The sequence below is a fragment of the Anomaloglossus baeobatrachus genome, chromosome 5, assembly GCF_048569485.1.
Source record: "Anomaloglossus baeobatrachus isolate aAnoBae1 chromosome 5, aAnoBae1.hap1, whole genome shotgun sequence".
Taxonomy (NCBI): domain Eukaryota; kingdom Metazoa; phylum Chordata; class Amphibia; order Anura; family Aromobatidae; genus Anomaloglossus; species Anomaloglossus baeobatrachus.
In genome coordinates, this window is record NC_134357.1 from 389,264,650 (window position 1) to 389,292,607 (window position 27,958).

The following is a 27,958-nucleotide window of genomic DNA, read 5'->3' on the forward strand; positions in this document are numbered from 1 at the left end:
TGCTGGCCTTTGATTGGTTGGCAGCTGCCATTGGTACAGTTTTGCAGAGTTCCTGTGCGTGGTGGCGGCAGAAATCAATCATCTAAAGCAAAGCACCGTAAGGCTGAGGCTACTGGCATAGGGCTGTGATAGTTAGGGGGCCTGCAGGCCGCAAAGAGCAGGAAAGAGGACACCGAGGGAACGGAGAACAGATGAGAAGAATCTTTTTTTTTTTTTTTTTTTTTTTTTTTAATGTGTGTATGTGAAAACGGCATAATGTGGCATAAATACAGAATGGGACATTGTTAAAAGAAGGGGACAAGAATGGACCTATTACTACAAGGATGACAAGATGGGCACATTACTACAGGGGACAAGGATGGGGCACATTACTACAGAATGGGGACAAGGATGGGGTACATTACTACAGGGGATGGATCAAGGATGGGCAGATTACTACAGGGGACAAGATGGACACATTACTACAGTATGGGGACAAGGATGGGCAAATTAAGACCAGGGACATGGATGAGCACAATACTACAGGGCACAAGGTTGGGGCATAATACTACAGGGCACAAGGATGGGGCACATTAGTAGAGGGGACAAGATAGGAACGTTCCTACAATATGTTGTCCAAAATGACTATATGGTGTTAATTGTAAAATATTACTCACAAAAAGAGGATAAAATGTAAAAAAGAGAATTATTTTTTTTTTACCACTAAGAATGCTATACATGTGTGTGTGTATATGTGTGTATATATATATATATATATATATATATATATATATATATATATATATATATATATATATATATATTAAAAAACACGTGTGTGTGTGTGTGTGTAAGTGTGTAAGAAACAAAAGGTGTAGGTTTATTGCAGTAACCAAGCGAATAATTATGGAAAAAAATTGCACATGCAAAAAAAGCTGCACAACCCCAATCATTTTTTGTTACTTGCATTTTTATAGTGTGGGGTTTTTTACACTAGTCCATCGAGGTTAGTTGGTGAAAAAAATGCTGCAAAAACAGTGAAAAAATTGACATGCTGCACATCATTTTCTGCACCAAATCTACAAAGAGAAAAAACTCAATGTGTACATGACACTTCTGGATTCTATTTCACTTTGCTCACTTCAAGATTCCCTTCAGGTTTTGTGACAATTCTGCAATCTAAAACACACCAAACAAGGCAGCAAAAATGTAACGCGTGCACATGACCAAGCTCAGATTTCTGAAGTACCTAAATTCAGAGAGAATCCTGAACATGTGAACCCGGCCCTTTCTTGAAAAAGCTTACAATATAACATGGTTATGTTCACAATTATATTTAGACATTCCGTTATGAAGAAAAAAAACATTATTATTATTATTTATTATTATAGCGCCATTTATTCCATGGAGCTTTACATGTAAAAAGGGGTACACATATAGGGACAAGTACAATAATCATAAAGAAAACCAGGCACAGACAGTAACAGGAGGAAAGAGGACTAAATGTCTACAAGACGTGATAATGATAAATCCATTTTATACATTATTCTAAGTGATGAAAACCAGAAACAGGACTCTATTGGTAGTAAGGGGTTAATCTGAGTAGTTTTGTGTTTGTTTTTAGACCTAAAGAAAAAGCACATGTTGTAGAATTTATTTTTTTTTTACATTGTAAAAACTGACACAATGGAACGTAGATGAACCCCAAAATAATAGGTCCCCTCTGCTTCTATTTGTAGCAGTTATGCAATGGATCCGTTTTGGACATTTATTCAGTTTGTCTGTTCCTCCAAATGGAATTCTTCATAAGTATTGAATTAGATGTGAAGCCACAGCTGTGCTCTCCTTTTGTAGAGAAAGATAAATGTGAAGGGAGGAGGAGTGTGACAGAAGGAGCAGCTGCAGCTCACTCCCCTTGCAACCACTTTGCTTCCAGCCCCCACCACCATCAGCTTCTACCTCCCAAGGCCTCGAAGATGCTGGACATTTTCATCCTGATGTTTTTTGCCATCATTGGCTTAGTCCTTTTATCATACATCATCTATATATTGTAAAGGTCATGCCCACCAAAAGGCAGATTAAACCCTCGCCTGCAGGTGAGTCTATTTCCCTCTTCTTTTAATACATTCCCTCCTGTTATGGCACCAGTGAATGACAGGTTAGATCCTTATTCACATACCGCATATGTAGAGCCTGTAAAGAAGCCCTATGATTGATGTTGTTGCCTTACATAACCTTCAGTAAAGAGATCTCTGTTTATCACATGCATCATTTAATCAGTGTACTGTTATACATGCACGTAGGTTTTTCTGTAGAATAGAGTGTGGCTTCACATAAACCATCATGTCCTGATGTCACTACCTAAGACTTTACGGTGCCTTTGTGATAGACCTGTCATCCTACTTAGGCCCCCATGACAACTTCCTACTCCCACGCATATAATAAAATCATGGCGGTTTCACGACTATGTTCAATGTTAGTTTTCATCCACACATAGCGTTTTGAATTAGCATTGAGACATTCTACCTTGATCTCATCTGACCAGAGCAGCTCCTTTATCATTGCCCTCCACATGAGACCAAAGTAGAACTTTTTGGCCTAAATGCAAATCTCTGTGTGTGCTGGAAAACTAAAACTGCACATTGTCGTGAAAACACCATCAAACATGGTGGTGGCAGCATCATGCTGTGGAGATGCTTTTCTCCAGCAGGGACAGGGAATCTGGTCAGAGACCTAAATTTTAGTGAGAAACAATCTGTGGCAAGACTTGAAACTTGCTGTTCACAGACGCTCTCCATGCAATCTTTGTGAGCTAGAGCTGTTTTACAAAGTAGAATGTGCACAAATTTCAAAGTCTTGATATGCTAAGCTGGTAGAGAAATACTCCAAAAGACTTTCTGCAGGAATTGCAGCAAAAGATGGTCCTACAAAGTATTGACTCAGAGGGGCTGAATACAAATGTAGGACGCAATTTAAAGATGCACACTACAGTTCAAAAGTTTAGGGTCACATAGATATTTCTTTATTTTTGAAAAGAAAGCACTTTTTTTTTTTTTAATGAAGCTAACATTAAATTAAACAGAAATACACTCTATACATTGTTAATGTGGTAAATGACTATTCTAGCTTCATACGTCTGTTTTTTAATGCAATAACAACATACAGTCATATGAAAAAGTTTGGGCACCCCTATTAATGTTAACCTTTTTTCTTTATAACAATTTGGGTTTTTGCAACAGCTATTTCAGTTTCATATATCTAATAAATGATGGACTCAGTAATATTTCTATATTGAAATAAGGTTTAGTGTACTAACAGAAAATGTGCAATCTGCATTTAAACTAAATTTGACAGGTGCATAATTATGGGCACCCTTATCAATTTCTTGTTTTGAACACTCCTAACTACTTTTTACTGAGTTACTAAAGCACTAAATTGGTTTTGTAACCTCATTGAGCTTTGAACTTTATAGGCAGGTGTATGCAATCATGAGAAAAGGTATTTAAGGTGGCCACTTGCAAGTTGTTCTCCTATTTGAATCTCCTATGAAGAGTGGCATCATGCGCTCCTCAAAACAACTCTCAAATGATCTGAAAACAAAGATTATTCAACATAGTTGTTCAGGGGAAGGATACAAAAAGTTCTCTCAGAGATTTAAACTGTCAGTTTCCACTGTGAGGAACATAGTAAGGAAATGGAAGAACACAGGTACAGTTCTTGTTAAGCCCAGAAGTGGCAGGCCAATAAAAATATCAGAAAGGCAGAGAAGAAGAATGGTGAGAACAGTCAAGGACAATCCACAGACCACCTCCAAAGACCTGCAGCATCATCTTGCTGCAGATGGTGTCACTGTGCATCGGTCAACAATACAGCGCACTTTGCACAAGGAGAAGCTGTATGGGAGAGTGATGCGAAAGAAGTCATTTCTGCAAGCACGCCACAAACAGAGTCACCTGAGGTATGCAAAAGCACATTTGGACAAGCCAGTTACATTTTGGAAGAAGGTCCTGTGGACTGATGAAACAAAGATTGAGTTGTTTGGTCATACAAAAAGGTGTTATGCATGGAGGCAAAAAAACACGGCATTCCAGGAAAAGCACTTGCTACCCACAGTTAAATTTGGTGGAGGTTCCATCATGCTTTGGGGCTGTGTGGCCAATGCCGGCACCAGGAATTTTGTTAAAGTTGAGGGTCGCATGGATTCAACTCAGTATCAGCAGATTCCTGACAATAATGTGCAACAAGTTGAAGTTACGCAGGGGATGGATATTTCAGCAAGGCAATGATCCAAAACACCGCTCCAAATCTACTCAGGCATTCATGCAGAGGAACAATTCCAATGTTCTGGAATGGCCATCCCAGTCCCCAGACCTGAATATCATTGAAAATCTGTGGGATGATTTGAAGCGTGCTGTCCATTCTCGGCAACCATCAAACTTAACTGAACTGGAATTGTTTTGTAAACAAGAATGGTCAAAAATACCTTCATCCAGGATCCAGGAACTCATTAAAAGCTACAGAAAGCGACTAGAGGCTGTGATTTTTGCAAAAGGAGGATCTACAAAATATTAATGTCACTTTTATGTTGAGGTGCCCATACTTATGCACCTGCCAAATTTAGTTTAAATGCAGATTGCACATTTTCTGTTAGTACAATAAACCTCATTTCAATTCAGAAATATTACTAAGTCCATCAGTTATTAGATATATGAAACTGAAATAGCTGTTGCAAAAACCCAAATTGTTATAAAGAAAAAAAGTTAACATTAAAAGGGGTGCCCAAACTTTTTCATATGACTGTAGGTGTATGGAGGCCCATTTCCAACAACCATCACTCCAATGTTCTAATGGTACATTGTGCTTGCTAACTGTGTTAGAAGGCTAATGGATGTTTAGAAATCCCTTGAAAACCCTTGTGCAAGTATGTTAGCACAGCTGAAAACAGTTTTGCTGATTAGAGAAGCTATAAAACTGACCTTCCTTTGAGCTACTTGAGAATCTGGAGCATTACATTTGTTGGTTCCATTAAACTCTCAAAATGGCCAGAAAAAGAGAACTTTCATGTAAAACTCGACAGTCTATTCTTGTTATTAGAAATGAAGGATATTCCTTGCGAGAAATTGCCAAGAAACTGAAGATTTCCTACAATAGTGTGTACTACTCCCTCTAGAGGAGAGCACAAACAGGTTCTAACCAGAGTAGAAAGAGAAATGGGAGGCCCTGCTGCACAACTAAGCAACAAGACAAGTACATTAGAGTCTCTAGTTTGAGAAATCGACGCCTCACAGGTCCTCAACTTGCAGCTTCATTAAATAGTACCCGCAAAACACCAGTGTCAACGTCTACAGGGAAGCGGCGACTCCGGGATGCTGGCCTTCAGGGCAGAATGGCAAAGATAATGTCATATCTGAGATTCTCTAATAAAAGGAAAAGATTTAAATTTGCAAAAGAACACAGAGATTGGACAGAGGATGATTGGAAAAAAGTGTTATGGACAGACTAATCGAAGTTTGAGGTGTTTGAATCACACAGAAGAACATTTGTTAGATGCAGAACAACTGAAAAGATGCTGGAAGAGTGCCTGACGCCATCTGTCAAGCATGCTGGAGGTAATGTGATGGTCTGGGGTTACTTTGGTGCTGGTAAAGTAGGAGAAGTACAAGGTAAAAGGGATTTTGAATAAGGAAGGCTATCACTCCATTTTGCAACACCATGCCATACCCTGTGGACAGCGCTTGATTGGAGCCAATTTAATCCTACAACAGGATAATGAGCCAAAGCACACCTCCAAATTATGCATTAAATATTTAGGGAAGAAGCAGGCAGCTGGTATTCTATCTGTAATGGAGTGGCCAGCCCAGTTACCAGACCTCAACCCTATTGAGCTGTTGTGGGAGCAGCTTGACCGTATGGTACGCAAATAGTGCCCAATCCAAATTGTGAGAGGGGCTTCTGGAAGCATGGGGTAAAATATCTCCAGATTACCTCATCAAATTAACAGCTAGAATGGCAAAGTCTTGCAAAGCTGGAATTGCTGCAAAGGGAGCATTCTTTGATGAAAGCAAAGTTTGAAGGAGAAAATTATTTCAAGTAAAAATCATAATTTGTAACCTAGTCAATGTCTGGACTATATTTTCTATTCATTATGCAACTCATTTGCTAAATAAAAGTATGATTTTTCACGGAAAAAACAAAGTTGTCTGGGTGACCCCAAACGTTTGAACTGTAGTTTATATTTTTAAAATATTTAGAAAACTGTATCATTTCCTTTGCACTTGAAATTGAGGAGTCTGAGTCGAAGGTTTGGCAGCCCTGGTTGTTAGGAGTCTTGCCCAAGGACCCCTACTGGCATCTGGCATTATTTCCAACCAACAGGTAAGGGGCGCGATTCGAACCCTGGTCTGTTGGAGGTTGTGCACTATATACCGTGTTTTTCCAAAAATAAGACACTGTTTTATATTTATTTTGCCCCCAAAAAAGCACTAGGGCTTATTTTTGGAGGAGGTCTTATTCTTGGAGAAACACGGTTGGGGGTAAGTTTACCCCCCAAAAAAACAGACACCCTCCCCTCCCCCACTTCCCAGGAGACTCATACTCACCAGACCCTGACGTGTGTCTGCGATCGGGCTGTGTGTCAGTATGTCAGCCAGCAGCAGAGGAGAATAGCATGTAGCAACCACCAGAGATCACAGGAGGACCTGGGAACCACGCAGACGTCAGGGTCTGGTGAGTATGAGTCTCCTGGGAAGTGGGGGAGGGGAGGGTGTCTGTTTTTTTGGGGGGTAAACTTACCCCCAACCGTGTTTCTCCAAGAATAAGACCTCCTCCAAAAATAAGCCCTAGTGCTTTTTTGGGGGCAAAATAAATATAAAACAGTGTCTTATTTTTGGAAAAACACGGTATATAGTGCACAACCTCCAACAGACCAGGGTTCGAATCGCGCCCCTTACCTGTTGGTTGGAAATAATGCCAGATGCCAGTAGGGGTCCTTGGGCAAGACTCCTAACAACCAGGGCTGCCAAACCTTCGACTCAGACTCCTCAATTTCCCGTGCACCGACTCCGACTCCACGACCCGACTCCTACATATATTGCTTATAGTTAAGTGAAAAACTTATTGTAGTACATGAACATGTGTATGTGAACATCAGACATTTAATAATTTTTATGATACAATAATCAAGATATTTGGATAGAACATGAAATATATTTATTGGAATACAACTTTAGAACACAAAAAACTGTAATAAATTGTAAATATGTAAAACACTATGTAATATACAGAAGATATATCTATATATCGTGTGTGTGTGTGTGTGTATGTATATATATATATATATATATATATATATATATATATATAATTACATAGTGTATTACATATTTACAATATTAGTTTTATGTGTTCTAAAGTTATATTCCAATAAATATATTTTATGCTCTAAATATCTTGATTATTGTATCAAAAAAAATATTAAATGTCTGATGTTCACATTGTACTACAATAAATTTTTCACTTAAATATAAGCAATATACTAAATGTTATTTAGTATGTTTTTGTTGAAAACTGTTTTTTGCCACTTACATAGTTTATTATATAGTGTTATATATAACACTATGTAATACACTATGTAAGTGGCAAAAAAACATTTTTCAACAAAAACATACTAAATAACATTTGTGCAGTCTATGAATTTGTTATAAGAAATAGAATTTCCTCCATCAGATCCTCCTTCGCAGATGACCTCAAATCTGACCTAATAATTTTAAGGCTAGAGAACAACCTCCCTACAGTAACTTGGGTTGGAGGCAAAGCCGTAACCACATGGGCAACATCTCTAACAATTCCCGAGTATAAAGCCCGCTTTATACACTACAATATATCTTACGATGTGTCGGCGGGGTCACGTCGTAAGTGACGCACATCCGGCATCGTAAGGTACATTGTAGTGTGTAACAACTACATGCGATTGCGAATGAACGGTAAAACGTTCATCGCATGCACGTCGTTCATTCCTCATGAATTGAACGTCAGGTTGTTCATCGTACTCGGGGTAGCACACATCGCAGTGTGTGACACCCCGGGAACGATGAACAGATCTTACCTGCGTCCTGCGGCTCCCGGCCAGCAATGCGGAAGGAAGGAGGTGGGCGGGATGTTTACGTCCCGCTCATCTCCGCCCCTCCGCTTCTATTGGCCGGCTGCCGCATGATGTCGATATGACGCCGAACGTCCCTCCCACTCCAGGAAGTGGACGTTCGCCGCCCACATCGAGGTCGTATGGAAGGGTAAGTACGTGTGATAGGGGTTAATCGTTTGTGCGGCACATTCAACAAAATTGAACGTGCCGCACATACGATGGGGCGGTTACGATCGCATACGATATCGTATGCAGAATCGTAACATGTAAAGCAGGCTTAAAGGAATTGCCTCATGCTCGGTCAGTTTTGAAGAACGGTTTGAATTTCTATTTCTTTGAGAGCAAGTGAAAAATTTTACTGAAATGTGGTCAATCTGCTGCTATAGGAGACGGAGTGAAATCTTTTTCCTTGCGGCAACGCTTTGCCTGCTCCATATCATCCAAATACTTGTCAAAGTTAAACTTCTCATCTGATGAGGATGAAGATATGGCAGCAGTAGCACTGTCAGGCCCCAAGTCCTCTTGCGCCTGGCAGTCCTGTAGCCGCTCATCCTAACTGCTACCTCCCTCAAAGCTTCTTTTCCTTTAGTAAGCTGTTGATCATATACAGTATACGATGTCTTGGGTCCACATAAACAGCTGCCAGAAGAATTTTATTTTCCAATATCTGTGTGTCTCTCCATTTCATTGAAGCAGAAATGCCATCTGCGATTAAACCTCTTTGGGACAGGCAAAATAGCAAGTTCTTCCACTCCCTTATGAAAATGACAGGAGTTAAATCCTCAGCTTGTAATTTTTTAGTCACTGTAAATGGGTGATTAAGCAATTCCTTCAATTCAGCCACCTGTGTCCATTGACCTTCATTTAATGTTACTTGAGGGTTCACCATATCCATAAGAAACGATTTTAGTTCAAGCAATCGCTCAGTCATTAAATAAGTGCTGCCTCACTGAGTGGCTTGATCAACAATTGCCCCTTTCCCAGCACGTCTCTTCAAGATGGAATCAATTTTAGGGGTTCTGGCGGCAATATCCAACTTCCTCACTTTTCTAATTAGATTTCCAGTATGTCCGCCCAGTTTCACACATCCGTTTTTTCGCCGGTTTGGCGGATGCGGCGCACGCCAGTACAGTACGATACAGTACAGTGGCAGCGCTGCAACTTCCGGGTCACATGCTCCGGTCACATGACAGCATGTGACCGGCGTTTGTCGCGCTGCCACTGTACTGTATACACTATACTGGAGTGCGCCGCATCCGCCAAACCGCAGGAAAGCCGGATATATGAAACCGGGGTCCCTCTTGCAGACTCTCTCTTATTGCCAGCTGCAGCGTGTGCACAACACAGCGCAAGTGATGAATATGAAAGTGTTTTGAAGCTACTTCAGCAAGATCATCTAATCCTAAATGATACATTTTGCTGTTCTTCTGTTGTAATATCTGTTTGTTCCTCAGTTACATGAACAGCACTGTGGCTCCATCTCACGCATACTGAATCCTAAATGTTCTTCTAGCTGTTGTTCATTACTCTCATTCATCAGTTTAATTGTACTCATCAAGTTTGAAGCATTGTCCTTTACAATAACCTGTTCTTTTTTAAGTTCATAATCTTGCAGAACTTTTTCCACAAAAGGGCACTTTACACGCTGCGATTTCGCTAGTGAGATCGCTAGTGAGCGAACCCGCCCCCGTCAGCTGTGTGTCACGGGAAAATCGCTGCCCGTGGCGCACAACATCGCTAGGACCCGTCACACGTACTTACCTGCCTAGCAACGTCGCTGTGACCGGCGAACCACCTCCTTTCTAAGGGGGCGGTTCGTTCGTCATCACAGTGATGTAACAAAGCGGCCGCCCAATAGAAGCGGAGGGGCGGAGATGAGCGGACGAACATCCCGCCCACCTTCTTCCTTCCTCATTGCGGGCGGCCACAGGTAAGGTGAGATTTCTCGTTCCTGCGGTGTCACACATAGCGATGTGTGCTGCCGCAGGAACGACGAACAACCTGCGTCCCGCAACAGCATCGATATTTGGGAAATGGACAGCGTGTCAACGATCAACAATAAGGTGAGTATTTTGGATCATTAGCGGTCGCTCGTACGCAACAACGTCGCTAATGAGAACGGATGTGCGTCACGAATTCCGTGACCCCAGCGACATCTCATTAGCGATGTTGTTGCGTGTAAAGCGGCCTTAAGGCCTGGAGAAACTGGCTGCTGTGATGATCTTTGTATCTTTTACCGCCAGTGTCTTGCTAACAATTACTTTCTTGTTACAAACATATCGAACATTGATGGCAAAATAATTCAGTGAAATGCAGTGACTCGGGGCACCCAGCAAAGGCAATGGGTTTCAAGATAGGACATTCAGACACAGCGTTTTGTGAGGATCCTCACAAAGAATGAGCATGTCAGTTTGTGTGGCCTTTTTCTAATCTGCTTTTCCTATTGAAAGCATTATTTATGAGCTCAAAAACCTTTCAGGTGATGCGGTTTTTTAAAAAGCTTACCTGCTTTTGCAGCTGACAAACGTATCCTCAAAAAATGCAGCAAAAACGCTGTGTGTGAATGTAGCCTTAGATCAGGAATAGAACAGCCATTTATGGGACATTTCATAACTTTCCCAAACTCCTATGAAAAAATATTCAGCACATTCTTCATTGCACTACTGTGCCCAATTTATTATATATTTTAGGAGTCGGAGTCGGTGCATTTTATACCGACTCCGACTCCACCAAAATGAGCGACTCCACGACTCCGACTCTACAGCCCTGCTAACAACACTATGATGTCTACCTCAATAAACATGAGTGTCATGAACAAAGAGTCATGCCGTTTCGAACATCATCTGGAAAAACAAGGTCTGCGTCAGATGTTGAGGAACCTGGACAATCTGATGATAAATGGGGTACTTGAACAAACCATACATGGACAAGGCAAGAGAACCTGGATCTGATGAAGTGCTACTACAACAGCAGACCAAATGAGAGGGGATATATGAAGTGTATGAGGAAACTATGAATGGATAGAAGACCTGTTTATCCATTGACTGAGAAATAACTAGTCACTCAACACTTCAATGTCATAAAAAGGAAGCTATCATTACAGCCATTATCTATCCCCCATTTCCTTGAGATGACTGGATTGTCATTCTAAATAAGCATTTGTACCTTATGTCCCCCCCCCCCACCTCTCACTGTAGATTGTAAGCTCTCACGAGCAGGGTTGTCTTTTTTCCCTCTAAATATTGTATTTTCTATAACTATTATTTGTTTGTACCGTGTTTTTCCAAAAATAAGACCTCCCCCAAAAATTTTCAGCATTTTCGGAGCAAGGCTTAAATATAAGCCCTCCCCTGAAAATAAGCCCTAGTCGCGGATCAATAATGAAGTGTCCGTGCAGCTAAAAAGGTTACAGATACTGCAGGACACTTCATTATAGACAGCGGCACCCGGCAATTACACTCACCCGACACTGAGCGGCAGGACCTGTAGCTATCGCACACCTGCACACATCAGCTCTCACACACACACACACACACACACAAACATTGGATCGCACACATAATCAGATTGCGCACACACAAACATCGGATCACACGCAAACATCAAATCACACACACAAACATCGGATCGCACACACATCGGATCGCTTACACACTCACCTCATCCAGCGCCACCGATCTCTTCTCGCCGGCAGAATCCTGAGAGGCAGTGCGGTGGAGCGCAACGAACAGGACCTGCGGCAGGACACGTGACTTGCTCTCATTCCCTGTGTCCGTAAGCGCTGGATGTGATGTGTGCGCGCGCACGATCGGCTGTGTGTGTGTGTGTGATCTGCTGTGTGTGTCTGCAATCGGCTGTGTGTGTGTCTGTGATCGGCTGTGTTTTCTGCGATCGGCTGGCGGTGTGTGTCTGCATTCGGCTATGTGCATCTGTGATCGGCTGTGTGTGTCTGCGATCGGCTGTGTTTTCTGCGATCGGCTGTGTGTGCCTGCGATCGGCTGTGTGTATCTGTGATCGGCTGTGTGTGTGTGTGATCTGTGTATGTGTGTTCAGCTGCTGCTCTCTGCTGCTTCCAGGCCAGCTCATTATTCTCCAGTATATGCATTTATGCATGGCACCGCGTCCTGGAAGTAGCTGCAGAGGGGTGACAGCGACAGCCGGAAACGCAGCAGAGCCAAAGAGTTCCGCACTATGGAGAGCAGGAGTGGGGACAGGTGAGTTTATCTCCATGTGCTATCACGGATGATGGATCATGGATAGCACATGGATAACTCGTGTGTCGTGAATCACGATACCGTAAACGGAGGGAAAGATGCATTGACACAGTCCAGTTTAAATCGCAAATTCACAAGCAAAGTCTACGAAAAATCAGAATTTCCATCCGCATGTTGTTTTTTTTTTTAGGCAGCGTTTTGTTTGACAAATATTTGTCAAAATTACTGCCTAAAAAAAGCAGCATGTTCATTCTTTTTGCATTTTGGTTACGTTTTGTCACCCATTGAAATGAATTAACTGTGTCAATCCGCAACCAAAATGTTAACTGTGCGTTTGCACTGCGTTTTGGATGAGTTTTAGATGCATTTTTGTCAACAAAAACACAGATCTCCAACTTTTCTCCATTCTATCTCTCGCTCTGTCTCTCTCCGCTTCGTTCTCACCAAACACACCGCTCCCACGGCCTCTCCTGCTTCTGAAAGTGACGACCGCTCATTAGGCTCATTTCATATTCCCTGCACCCGTTCATTAGGCTCATTTCATATTCACTCCTTCCCCACCCATTGGCGCCTATGATTGGTTGCAGTAAGACACGCCCCCACGCTGAGTGACAGCTGTCTGACTGCAAAAAATCACAGCCGCCGGTGGGCAGGTCTATATCATACAGTAAAATAAATATATAATTTAAAAAAAAAAGACGTGTGGTCCCCCTCAATTTTGATACCCAGTCAAGATAAAGCCTCACAATTGGGGGCTAGTATTCTCAGGCTGCGTAAACCCACATTTTTAGGAGCTCCTCAGCCTAAAAATATTAGCAGCTGCCCGGAATTGCCGCATCCATTAGATGCAAAAGTCCCAGGACTTTGCCCAGCTCATCTTGATTGCCCTGGTGTGCTGGCAATCGGCGTAATAAGGACTTAATAACAGCTCACAGCTGCTACTAAGCCTTAGCTTAGTGATGGCAGGCGTCTATGTGACACCCCCCATTACTAATATGTAAGTGAAAGTAAATAAATACAAACACTGAAACATCCTTTATTTGAAATAAAAGACAAAAAATGTACCCTCTTTCACCACTTTATTAACCCCCCCAAACACCCCTCCAGGTCCGATATTATCCACACGAGGTCCCACGATGCTTCCAGAACTGCTCCATCTGACTCTCACAGTGAGCACCATAGAAAGACTGTGAGCTGCAACTGAAGTGACTCATGCTATCAGTGCTGACGTCACTCAGGTTAGCTGAAGCCATAGCTGGAGTCCCCCACCTCTGACAGCAAATAACCCAAGTGACTGAAGTGAGCAGCGCGATCAGCGGTGCCGTCACTTAGGTGATTTCTGGTAACAGTTGGAGTCCTTCACTAGGGCCGCAAATCAGGCCGTGACACAGAGCCGCACGAGGAGAATGAACTCTAGTGAACCTCTGACGTCACAATTGTGGGCCCCGCACTACTGCCTGAGTTCTTTATCATTGCGGGGCTGTGTCTCTGTCTGCTGTCAGCGGGCAGTCATGCTCTATGGAGCTCGCTGTGACAGGACAGGGATGTAGCAGAGCTGAATCACTGTGGGACCTCGCGCGGATTACTTCGGACCTGCAGGGTATGTTGGGGTTAAGAAAGTGGTAAAGGAGGGTATTTTTTGTATTTTATTCCAAATAAAGGATTTTGGGGGTGTATGTGTTTATTAACTTTCACTTACAGATTAGTGATGGGGGTGGGGTCTCATAGACGACTGCCATCACTAATCGAGGACTTAGTGGCTGCCATTAACTCCTTATTACTCCGATTGCCACCGCACCAGGGTAATGGGAAGAGCCGTGTCCAGCACCAGAATTGGCGCATCTTATGGATGCGCCACTTCTGGGGCAGCTGTGGGCTGCTATTGTTATGCTGGAAAGGATCAAATAACGATCAGCCTTCCCACACTAATAATATTAGCCCCCAGTTGTCTTCTGCACCTTGGCTGGTTTTAGAAAAATTTGGGGGACCCCACATCATTTTTTTTTATACATCAAATAATTAACAAAAAAAAAAAAAAAGCGTTGGAACCCCTCTATTTTTCATTACAAGCCAAGGTAAGCACACAGCTGAGGGGTGCAGCCCGCACATGCTGCTATTTCTGTGCTGGATATGAAAAATAGGGGGGACCCCACGTAATTTTTTTACCCAAAAAAATTAGAAAAACAGCTGTCCAAGCTAGATATTCCTCTATCAAGCTATTCTGTTATTTCTTTCTATTTATACTACCTGTTCTTTCTTACTATCTATTTTATATGTTCTATCTGTCTATCTATTCTACGAGGGGCTGATAAGTCTTTGGTTTTGTGATTTTTTTGTTTTTTGTTTCTATGGTAACGAATGTTACATCACATGAAAGCCTTATGTGTCTAATATATGTTTTCAAAATGTTTGTTGCTTATGGCAACAGTGTTCTACGTGTCCAGGAAAACAAAATGTGGGAGACTAATGTGATATTCACAGCAACTGAGAGCAGAGGCGTGATAAAATTCTTGTTTTTGCAAGGAAAGTCTGCGAAGGATATTCATGGTGATAGGTCTCAGACATTGGGGGATCAATGCCCTTCATATTCCACAGTTAAAAACTGGGTTTGCGAAATTTAAAATGAGCCACTTCAGCACCAATGATGAGGAACGTCCTGGATGACCGAGAGTGTCTGTTGTTCCGGAGGTCTTTGATGCTGTGCACAACCTCATACCGGAGAATCGACGGATTTCAGCTAAGGCAATAGCAGACATTATGGAGATTTCCCGTGAATGTGTTTGTGTTATTATCCATGAACATTTGAACATGAGGAAGCTATCTGCAGAGTGGGTCCCAAAATCTTAGACAACAGATCAGAGAAGCATGTGAGTGAAAAACTTCCCTGTCCATTTGTCAGCGTTTCCGGACTGATAAGAACTTCCTGGATAGACTGGTCACTCTGGATGAGACCTGGATTTATTTGTATGACCCTGAAAACAAGAAACTGTCAACAGAGTGGAGGCACAGTGGTTTTCCTCATCCAAAGAAGTTCAGGGTGCAAAAATCAGCCACTAAGGTGATGGCGTCTGTGTTCTGAGATAAGGAGGGCGTGCTGCTAGTGGACTACCTTCAAAAGGGTTCCACTATCAATGTAAGGCATTGCATTGAACTTTTGGACCAATTGAAGGCAGCTCTGAAGGCCAAAAGGCGCGGCAAGCTGTCGAAAGGAATCTTGTTCCTGCAAGACAATGCCTCCGCTCACACTGCACAAGCGACCATGGCAAAACTGGCAGAGCTGGGCTTCCAGCTGGTTGACCACCCACCTTATTCACCAGATCTAGCTTCCTCTAGCTCCCTCTGACTATCATCTGTTTCCAAACATAAAGAAACACCTCAAGGGTTCCAAATGTCACACTATTTCTGATGCCATGGCTGCTACGGATGCCTAGTTTGAGGCACAACTAAAATCCTTCATTTTTGCTAGGTTTACAGAACTTGGAATACCGACGTATGAAGTGTGTTGACATCAGTGGAGAGTATGTGGAATAAATGTAAAGTTTCATCATCCTATCTTGTGTTTTTCTGGGTAAAGCCAAAGACTTATCAGCTGCCCCTCATAGCTATCTATCAATTATCCTATCCTCTAATATTTTATTTCTCCATTTAAAAAACGCACTCAGAAAAATGCATCGAAAACACATGCGTTTTCACTGTGGGTTTTTTTGTCAAACGCTGTATTTACAGTTGTCAAGTCTGCCAAAGGGTGATTTTTTTTTGTCACATCAAGAACGCAGCGTGCGGACATACCCTAAGGGGTACTTTGCAAGTTTCGACATCACTACTGCGATGTCGTCGGGGTCAAATCGAAAGTGACGCACATCCGGCGCCAGTAACGACGTCGCAACATGTAAAGCCTAGATGCACCGATAAACGATCGCAAAAGCATCGTAAATCGGTGATCTGTGTAGTGTCGGTCATTTTCATAACTTCGCTGCAGCGACAGGTACGATGTTGTTCCTCGTTCCTGCGGCAGCACACATTGCTATGTATGAAGCCGCAGGAGCGAGGAACTTCTCCTTACCTGCCTCCACCGGCTATGCTATCGCTTCTATTGGCTGCCTGCCGTGTGACGTCGCTGTGACGCTGCACAACCCGCCCCCTTAGGAAGGAGGCGGGTCGCTGGCCAGAGCAACGTCGCAGGGCAGGTAAGTGCGTGTGAAGCTGCCGTAGTGATAGCTTCTGTAGCGAACATTATCACAAGATATCACATGTGCGACAGGGGCGGGTACTATCGCGCTCGGTATCGCTACCATCAGCTAGCGATGTCGCAGCGTGCAAAGTACCCCTAAGACTTTGCTGGGATGCATTAGAGCTGGCTGACAATCAGTGCTAGAGCTGCGGTTACAGTACCCAATTGTATTGAGTGAGACCATGCCAATCTAATCAGAATGTGTCCGGGAGTATTGATATTTCGTATGTCTGGCCACGTGACCACGGTTCTCGGGTCTCATACCGGTGAAATGAGGATTCACAAGTCTGCAGTCACATAGTGACCCATAGAGTGACTACAAACTTGTGGATTTGGAGTGGATAAGCCCTTTTAAGGCTATGTGCGCACTAGAAAGTGCCTTTTTCTTAAGAAAAATCCGGATCCTCTGAAAGGATCCCGCACCCGCGGTAAAAACCGCACCCGAGTTTTTGCTGCGATTTACCGCGGATTTACCGCAAGTTGGTCCCCACGGATTTTTACCATTATCTATGGCAAAAACTGCAAGTACCTGCGGAAAATAAGTGATATGCTCATTAATCCCGCAGCGGAAAATCCACGGGTAAATTCGAGGGTATAAAAAAAACGCAGTGTGCGCACAGCATTTTTTAAAACCCATAGGTTTTGCTGGGGAATTGACTGCAGCAATGTTAGACACATTTTCTGCAGCAAATCCGCCGCAAAATCCGCGGTAAATCCGCAGTGTGCGCATAAGGCCTATTAGCATTTTTTCACAGGTTCCTTTTAAGTGGTTTATTGCACAATAACTTCAACCTCTGCTTTAATGAAAACATATGTTAAAATAATATTTGTAAATGTGTTTAAGCTAATTAGACACTATATAGCAAAACATGCATTATGGGATCATACTTGAATGTGCTAAACAGAAAAAAAACAGTAATTATTTTATTTTAGCAGCAGGGTATTAATTAATGGGTGTACTTTGGTTACAAAGCCAAACGTGCCTGATAGAACAGCTCCTGCTGGTGGCTAATACTGCACTCTACCTTCTCGTCTGCTGCTATGCTTCTCATTAGAAGGTGTTGGTTCCGGTGAGGATTATGAATTCATAACCAGAGCTGAAACCTAAGTGTTGCAAGGGCAGTCTTGTCCTTGGCATTTGAGAGGTACTGAAATATTCAGTTCCCTGCCACTTGACCACATATGTGTAGGGTGCTCAGCTACATGAGCAGTAATGCTGTAACACTAATGTTTATGGTAGGTGAGGAAATTACAGGTCATGCATCATCTGTGTTCATTCTATATTATTACTAAGAGCATATTAGAATATTGTGTTAAAGAAAAAAAATAAAACTGATTCATCATTTGCGGATTTTTATTTATTTTTTTAAACCTCTTTTCTCTTTGTATCTTGTGACCTTTTTTGCAGCAAAATCATCAAAATAGTGCATGATAAAGTAAAACATGGTCTTTTATAGCCTCTTAATGATTTTTTTTGCAACTTTTTAGAGCAAATAGTCATATGGTTTGCAAAATATTGCAGAAATTGCTGGTGTACAGTAAATAAAGTTACACAAGGAAGAATATTGAAGTACATTTGCAACAAATGTTATGACTTTTTTGAAAAGTCTCAAATAATTAACCAGGTGGAAACATCTGGAAACCTAAATCCCATCCACTGTGGCAAACTAAAAATAAAATAATAGTTAACACATATAAAAGTGATTAGAAAAAAAAAGGCACAAATGGAAAGATGAATTTGGTGAAAAACTAAAAAAAAAAAATAATCACAAAACATCAAAGACTAGACAAAAAAACAAGTACAAATACAATAAACAATTGGGTCCAATGTTCCTGTGTGTTATCAGTAGTATTACAGCACAGAGGCACCGTATTCACTTTCTGTTATATCATAAACCGGTTATGGGATCCATACTTAAAGGGGTGGTCTGGCAACTAAAATGTATTCACTAAATATCAACCTGTGAGGTTTCGTTGGAGAGGAGTGCCAAACATGACCTCCCAGGAGGCTGGGGCTGCACTCACTGCCCACAATGTCCATCTCCCCTCCTGGAACAGAACGTCACCAGGGGCAGCTCTGCAGTTACTTACTAGTTTCTTGCATCGTCACCCCCTCTGAAGACGTCTGTGTGATGTCAGGTTTGAAACTCATCTCAAAGGAAATGTCACAGGAAGTAAGGATAGGGTATTATGTAATAAAGATCATAGATCATTACAAAAGTGATTAGTGTGTAAGGTTAGATATTTAGAAAATACATTTTAGGTGTGAGACCACCTCTTTTAGGCTATGAGCAATACAAATCGTGTATATGCTTTCTTGGACTAGGTTGAGAGTTTGCCACAATATTTTCTTATTATATTAACTTATTTTAAAATGGATAGGCATGAGAAAAATGATGGTATGTCACTTTCTACAGCAGCAGATTAACTACAGCATCTTTCATAACAGCTTTTGTATACTTTTTTACATTTTAAGGGGTTTACAATAACAGGGGAGGGGATAATTGAAGTATTTAAAATGCATTCTTAAAAATATTGTTGGAAGAACAAAGAAGAGGAAGGGAAGAAAGGTTAGGCTAAAAGTGGATGGGGAAGGGGTATTGGAGGGGAAGTGGGAATGGAAGGAGTTAGGGAATATAAAGGGGGAGGAGAAAGGGAAGGATGAAGACGTTGAGGCAATTCGTTAAGTTTCAAAGTTAAGCAAGATTATAAACTCTTATCCATTTAGCACAGTAAATAAACACATTCGGAAATAACATATTACATTTATATTATTTAGAGAATGTCAAGGAACTAAGTCAAAACAAGGATTGGCATGTACATCTGGGACCAAGGAGACCATCTTATTTTATATCTTTGATATCTTTTTTTTCTTTTAACACAATATTATACTCATAAATTATGAGCTGAAACCCTGTCCGTAACTTCTGAAATAGATGGTATTCTTTCTTCTCTCCAGTTGGCTGCTAATAAATTCTTAATAACTAAGAAAATGTGACAGAATGTATCTATATTTTTTCTCGTATTCTTCTAACTCTAGGGAAAGAATGACCAATTCTGGAGTAAGGTTTATTTATATCTTTTGTAGTTAATTGCTTTAAGAGGTCTCTGACTTCCTTCCATAAGGGTTTAAGTAAAGGACATCTCCAGAAAATGTGGATAAAGGATCCATTTTTCCTACAACCTCTCCAACATAGTGGGGAGTTTTTAGCAGAAAACTTGCACAACTTTAGAGTGGTATAGTACCATCTGGAATACACTTTATAATATGTCTCCTGAAGAGAAGCACAGGTTGCAGTTGCATAAGTTGTTTCAAGAGTTTGTTTCCATGTACTTATAGATTTGCACAAGGAATTCCCTTTCTCCCAATTATTTAGGTTTAGCTTTTTCTCAAATTCATAATCTTCATTTAGCAAGGAATATATATTATTGGTTTTCCAAATAATTTGGTTTAACCCCTTCACGACTGGCTGATTTTTCGCTTTCCGGTTTTTTTTTTCGCCATTCTTTTTCTGAGACGTAACTTTTTTATTTTTCAGTCAATATGGTCATGTGAGGGCTCATTTTTTGCAGAACGAGCTGTACTTTTAAATGAAACCATAAGTTTTACCATATAGTGTACTGGAAAACTGCAAAAAAATTCCAAATGCAGAAAAAGTGCAAAAAAAGTGCGATAGCACTATTGTTTTTGAGATATTCTATTCACTGTGTTCACTATATAGTAAAACTGATGAGTGGGTGTAATGCCTCAGGTCAGTGCGAGTTCGTAGACACCAAACGTATAGGTTTACTTTTATATAAGGGGTTAAAAAAATCGGAAGTTTGACCGAAAAAAGTGGCGCACGTTTTACGCCATATTCCGTGACCCGTAGCGTTCTCATTTTTCGGGATCTATGGCTCAGTGATGGCTTATTTTTTGCGTCTCAAGCTGACGTTTTTAACGGTACCATTTTTGCGCAGATGCTACGTTTTGATCGCCTCTTATAGCATTTTGCGCAAAAGTTGTGGCGACAAAAAGTCATTTTGGCGTTTGGAATTTTTTGCCGCTACGCCATATACTGATCAGATTAATTGATTTTATATTTTGATAGATCGGGCATTTCTGAACGCGGCGATACCAAATGTGTGTATATTTTTTATTTTTTTAACCCTTTAATTTTCAATGGGGCGAATGGGGGGTGATTTGAACTTTTAGGTTTTTTTGTTTTTTTTAAATTTTTTAAAACTTTTTTTAACTTTTTTTTTTTAATTTACTAGTCCCCCTAGGGGGCTATTGCGATCAGCATTCCGATCGCTCTGCACTATCTGCTGATCACAGCTATACAGTTGTAAACAGCAGATACGCTCTCTTTTGCTGTGCTGCTGGCAATTCATGTGTAGTACAGGAGTCATCACATGACCCTGTGCTACCATGACAACTATCGGAAGTCACGTGATCGCGTCACGTGACTTCCGGTATCGGGCGGTAAGTAAAAGTTTACCGCGATCGCGCTTATAATGGCGCTGTCACATATTGACAGCGCCATTTAAGGGGTTAAACGGCACGAGCAGATAACGATTCTGCTCGTGCCTAGCAGGCACACATCTCAGCTGTGAAAATCAGCTGAGATGTGCGCTGATCGCGGCATGCTGCCGCCGGCAGACCGCGGGCAATAACATTATGACCGCTAGGACGTAATTTTATGGTCCGCGGTCGTTAAGGGGTTAATGGATTATTCAATAAATTTATTAGGGGTTTAGGAAGCTGAAATCTAATTTGTGTTTGTAAGAAAATGTTCTGTACGGTACCAAATTTTTTTCTCTTTATTTGGGATGTTGAATTTTACTTTGTATTCATAACAGCTTTTGTACAAAATGTTTTACAGGTGAAATAACAAACTGGCAGAAACATAGATGCTGATTTACTCAGACTAACCTTAACAAGATGACTACTATTTATGTTGCCTATATTTTTTTTTTAGGTAAACAAATGTGTCAACATCACAAAGACATACATGAAGTACCTTAATCCATTGTGTGTTAGAGAAGTGTCTGGAACACAGCAAGACGATGGGAGTTGTGGACCAAGAAAAACAATGTTCACTAAGGTGCCGCTCATGTACAGGGACCAAGATCAGTGTAAAGCAGGAGATATCCAACAGATTAAGCCACATCTAAAATGTACAAGTTTACTACATTTCATGGATCAATGAAAATACACAATAAACACAACTGAAAACAAAAAATGTTTTGCTACTTGAAAATTGCAATTGAGCAAACTGCTGCTGCCTGGTATTATACATTACTGAAATTATAAGTATGTTTTAAAATTGCAGTAACTGCTCAAGCCAATCCATATTATATTTTTGGTGCAAGTTTGAAATATACACTAAAAAGTTCTCCAAATGTTCTAAGATAATTGACAAACATGCCAAAGAGGAGTCCTTTTAACATATGTTTGGCTGCAACCACAATTGTATTAAAAAATGCAGTCTTCACCTAGCTAAACAGTCTTGTCCCTCACCACTCCATTATATACACTCCTCAACTCTGAAATTGCAACAAGATGGAAAACTCATGGAATTATGGAAATCAATAGAAAGGTTATGCAAATGAAGGAAAAATTTAAACCCATTTTTTTAAACATCTCTATTTATTCAGTATCCGGTATGAGATCCATACACAGAAATAAACAAGCTTACATACCTTGGCTACTATCAGAGAGGTTATTAATGATTGTCTGACGAATGTTGTGCCATGCTGAATGCATTTAGGCAAATCATCAAGTTCCACTGCTGGCAGCTCCTTTTGCAATTGCTGTTCAATGACAATTGAGATGTACTCAATGGTAGATACCTGGCTCCTGTGGAAGTTTGAAGAAATGGCCGTACCACTGGTTCCACTACCAAATCATTATAGCGCTGAGCTGTTAGTGTACCTGAAATAAAAACTACAGGTGTCTAGCTGCTGTACATTATGCCACTGTATACAATAATGCCAGGAATATGACCATTGTTATGTTCACTTGTGAAGGCCTCTTCATGACCTGGCTCACGTGGGCTCCAGCCAAATCTTCAGCTATAGTTTGGTCCAAGTCAAAAGCGGGACTCTGCTAAAGACGACTGACCTTTTTTCCAACTATCATTGCCGTGTGCTCTGCACAATGATAGCCTTTGAGAGCAGTGGCATGAGGTCAGTAGAAAACCTGAAGCTGGACATCAGGCTTGTAGACACTATTTGTTGCCCTGGGCTTGGTATATAACATCCAATTTGCCCTGCAGTACAGAATGGAGGGTTTGTGGAACCAGTGGTACGTACCAATACACAAGGGTTAATCCAATCTTCATCAGGAGCACACACCTCTACAGCAACAAACCTAACCTGTGCACTCTTCAATGCTGTTATATAAGGCAGCTTTGTCTCTGCAGCATTAAAGGGAACCTGTCAGGTGCAATATGCACCCAGAACCATGATCAGTTTTGGGTGCATTTTGCTATTCCTTGCATTTCCTGTTTCTAGTAGCATAGATAAAGGGATCTTTAGAAAAAATATTTCCAAAGATTTTTTATCATATGCTAGTGAGGCCAGCGGGTAGTTGCAAGGGCGTTACTTCCCCGAGTAGTCTGCCCTCTTAGTATAGTAGCATACCCACAGAGGCGTGCTAATATGCTACTCAATGCAGCATCACCAGCGATGCGGTGACATACGTATCTGTGTCTGAGGTCTCCACTGTTCAGAAGTCCCCGGCACTTCCGTTCATGCGCAATAGACCTCGCTGAAGCTGGGACGCGTACACCCGGCTTCATACTGCGCATCACCGGAAGTGCTGGGGACTTCTGAACAGCGGAGAAGGAAGACACAGGTACGCACATCACCGGTGGTGATGCTGCATTGAATAGCATGTTAGCACGCCCCTGTGGGTGTGCTACTATGCTAAGAGGGCGAACTAGTCGGGGGAAGTAACACCCTTGTGACTAGTCCCTGCACTGATTAGCATATGATAAAAGATCTTTAGAAATACTTTTTCTAAATATCTATTTATATATGCTACTAGATGCAGGGACAGTTAAGCAGGGTTTAGCAATACGCTCCCAGAACTGCTCATGGTTCACTTTAATGAAGTGTAGTGGTACTAATGCTGTCCGGGATCAGGAGCTATTAATGCACTCCAGTGATCCTGGCAGCTTCAGACCAGTGTTTAAAGCTCTATTGGAACCATATTGTAAGCTGTGCACATCTTCAGCCACCTCTACTAGATTGTAGCAGTGACTGGTATTTAAAATTATTATTTGCATACATTCATTTTTGTGTTCTTGACCCTCATCAGCGCAAAGCAGGAGGCTGGCTTGGTGGGTGGCCTTGCAAAGAAAGGTCTAAATGGTAAATTTCTCCTATTCTTTTGTGATTAGGCTATTTGCACATAGAAACACTTAAAACACATGGTAAAGGACAGGTGCATACCCACAATTTCAGTGGAGAACTGAAGTATCCTACAAAACGCCAATAATACTATCATAAAGTATACAAGCAAGTGTATGCAAGAGACTACAGCATTAATCAGTCATAGGCAGAATACCTAAGAAGGAGGAAATTCTAATTCTGGAACGCTTTCTAAAGAACTCTGCTTCGTGCAGTTCCTTTACAATTTCTCTTGAAAATGTATTAATAAGAATGGGGTCCTTGGTAGTATACAGTGTGTTGTGTCCAAAGCCATAATGTTCCGTCAGTTTTAACTGTTTCCTTTTTCTTATCAAAGGGATGTATCCTTTCATAGTTTGAAAGTGTCAGACTCTTGAAACCCTTCGCCCCCGAGCCTGAAAACACCTTCATGACCAGGCCATTTTTTACGATTCTGACCAGTGTCAAGGTTATAACTCTGGAACGCTTTAACGGATCCCGGTGATTCTGACATTGTTTTTTCGTGACATCTACTTCATGACAGTTGTAAATTTAGGCCAATATTTTTTTCATTTATGTGTGAAAATGTCGGAAATTTGGTAAAAATTTTGAAAATTACGCAATTTTCAAACTTTTAAATTTTATGCCTATAAATCCGAGAGTTATGTCATGCAAAATAGTTAGTAAATAACATTTCCCACATGTCTACTTTACACCAGACCAATTTTTGAAACATATTTTTTTTGTTAGGAAATTAGAAGGGTTCAAAGTTCATCAGCAATTTCTCATTTTTCCAACAAAATTTACAAAACCATTTTTATTACGGACCACATCATATTTGAAGTGACTTTGAGAGGCCTGGGTGACAGAAAGTACCCAAAAGTGACACCATTCTGAAAACTACACACATCACACCGCTTAAAACCACATGAACCATTTTAGTTGTTTTTTTTTTTTTTTTTTAATTATTTATTTATAAACAGATCACAACAAACCAAAGGCTGACATACAAAAGCCCGATACACATAACAGTGGGTCTAAGGGCGAGCTGACTACAGTTACAAGAAACACTCCAATCAGCCTACCCAAACCAGGATATAGATCTGAACATTTTAATATATACAAAATGGGATTTTGATGGACAGCGCAGCACCAGTTAAGGATCGGGCCCCGCTGCCCTTAGGGAGGAGAGACCCCCGAAGAGAATAATCGAGAAAGAAGGGAGGGAAGAGAGAAACAGAGAAAAAAAAAAAGGGGGAAAGGGTTAGAGGGAAATCGGGGAAGGGAGAGGTGGAACAAAGAGGGAGAGGAGGGTGGAAGGCAAGTGAGGATGTGGGAAAACTGATCCCTCCGGGGGTGGAAGCCCCATTCAAACGAAAGCAATAGCATCAGTCAGACAGCAAGCAGTCGTAATTGTCTGAAACCTTAAATTCCAGCCAGGGGAGCCAGGTCCTATAGAAGTGCTCATACTTGTCATGAAGCTAAGAGGTCAAGTCCTCCATTAGTAGCAACTCATTGACTTCCATTTCAAGGGGATGCATGACCTAGCCGCCATCACCAAGAAACGCAACAATGATCTTTTGTACAAGGAGACCGAGGCCTCTGAGAGCTGTAACAAGAACAACTCCAGTCCTAGAGTCTGGGTCGTACCCATGTAATGTCTGATAGCCTCACCCACTTTGGCTCAGAAACTCTCCAAAGCTGGACAGGACAATAAGATGTGCACAAAATCACGCACCTCCTCCCATCTCCAGCAGCCAGGATCCACTCCCGGGAACATCCTGTGCAGTCTGGAAGGAACCCTGTACCATCTTGCCAAAAGTTTAAAATTAGACTCCTGAAGCCTGGAGTTATTGAAGTTTTATGCGCCAGGATTAGGACGTTGCTGCTCTGTGCATCTGACAGAGATAGTCCCAGGTCTCGTTCCCACTGCAACCGATAACCTGGAGGGGGTCATCAGCCGGACTGGCCAACAAACCATACACCAAGGAGAGGGAGTGTCGCAACACCCCCTCTCCCAGACAGAGGTTTTCAAACTCGGTAAGGCAGCCGGGAAATTGAGCATAGTCTGGGAGAGAGCCAAGGAAATGTTTGAGTTGTTTGAGATCTCCATCCACCCAGAGGGACAGGCACCATGCAATCCTCGATTTCCCTCAGGGAAGGCCAATCTCCCCCAACCCCCAAGTGACAGGCCCGAAATCTCCCCTCCAGAATCCAGCGACAGAAAACCAGATCTGACAGGCCAGGGTGGAAGTCCAGTGAACCAATCACGGGCAAAAGAGGAGAGGGCACAGGCAGCAGTCTCTGCTGGACAACACGCATAGAGCAGCACTCCAATGTGGCCCCTATAGTAGGGTGGTGCCTCAAACTGGGAAGCGGTACATGCAATATCCAAGGGACGGCTGGGAGATGGACCTCGGAGAAACTTTGCTTCAATGATACCCAAGGCTTCACAAGGGAATGGCGACACCAATTAATTACTCTAACCAAGTGTAAGGTCCAGTAATAGGACTTCATGTCTGGGATTCCCAGGCCCCCTCTTCTTTTAGATCTACTCAATAAGGACCGTGAGAGACAGGCTGGCTTATTAGCCCAAGTCCTTATAAAAGGATCTGGGGATCCTTATAGGAAGAGCCTGGAAAAGGTAGAGGATGCGAGGGAGCACGTTCATCCTAAAAATATCACATCTCCCAAACCACATAAACAGGCCTTTGGCCCACCTGACACAGTCCTCACGGATATTCTAGAGAAGAGGTGGAAAATTAAGTTTATATAGAAGATTGGTGTCAGCCGCCAAGTGAATCCCCAGGTACTTCAAAGACTGGTTGGCCCATTTAAAACTGAAAGATGACCTAAGAGTTGAAACCAAGTCAGGAGGTAGAGACACACTCAGGGCTTCTGACTGAGACATATTTAATCTGAAGTTAGACAGGACAAAATATTTTCAAATTCCTTTAGTAGGTTAGGTAGGGACATCTTGGGGTTGGTGAGAAAAAATAAGAGATCGTCTGCATAGGCGGCAACTTTAAATTCATTTTTTTTAACCCGAGGACCAGATACATCGCAATTGCATTGGATATGACGTTCCAAAGGCAATTACTAGTCTTGCGGCGCTCCTGCTGGTTCAGAGGTTAGAAAGCCTGGAATAATCAAAAAGGAGTTGATCCACTTTCCAATAGGATTATGGTGCAGTATGCAGCAATCGCACTGGATACTATAGAGGAGCCCTCCAGCAGGTATGTTTATATAGAGACTAATCCATCATTTCAAAGTGGAGACATCCTGAACATTTGAAATGAGGGATTAGTCTCTATATAAGCATGCCTCTTCATGAAGTTAGATGTATACATCTTTTTTCTCTCAATTATACCTGAAGAAGGCTGAAGGATAAAACATCCGAGCTGAAACGCGTTGTATAACCATATTTTAATGTACAAATAAAATATCTCTTTACTTATTTGTATATTGGTCCAGTCATATGACCAAAAATCATCCAATATGTTCAACCATTGGTAGCAGGAGCGCCGCAAGACTGGTAATTGCCTTTGGAACTTCTTTCACTAAGTGGACCTGCTGGAGAGCTCCTCTATAGTATCCAGTGCGATTGCTGCATACTGCACCATAATCCTATTGGAAAGTGGATCAACTCCTTTTGGATTATTCCAGGCTTTCTAACCTCTGAACCAGCAGGAGCGCCGCAAGACTGGTAATTGCCTTTGGAACTTTCACTAAGTGGACCTGCTGGAGGGCTCCTCTATAGTATCCAGTGCGATTGCTGCATACTGCACCATAATCCTATTGGAAAATGGATCAACTGCTTTTGGATTATTCCAGGCTTTCTAACCTCTGAACCAGGTGAGAGTTCCACTATTTCAACACCTTTATATATAAAACACTCACTACACTCAGATTGGCGCCGCGTTTGTCTCTTTCTATCATAAGATTCAGGGCCTTCGTTGTATTGTCCCTAGCCTCCCTGCCCTCCATGAACCCGGCCTGATCCGGATGAATAATCTC

The 27,958-nt window shown here is 41.8% G+C and overlaps 1 long non-coding RNA gene across 1 annotated transcript; it reads left to right on the forward strand.

Moving 5' to 3' along the window:
- Positions 1 to 1,731: 1,731 nt before the first annotated feature.
- On the forward strand, positions 1,732 to 21,789 carry LOC142310173 (uncharacterized). Its single transcript, XR_012754099.1, has 2 exons — positions 1,732 to 2,075; positions 21,526 to 21,789. It is a non-coding gene; the product is annotated as an uncharacterized LOC142310173 (long non-coding RNA).
- The last annotated feature ends 6,169 nt before the right edge of the window (positions 21,790 to 27,958 follow it).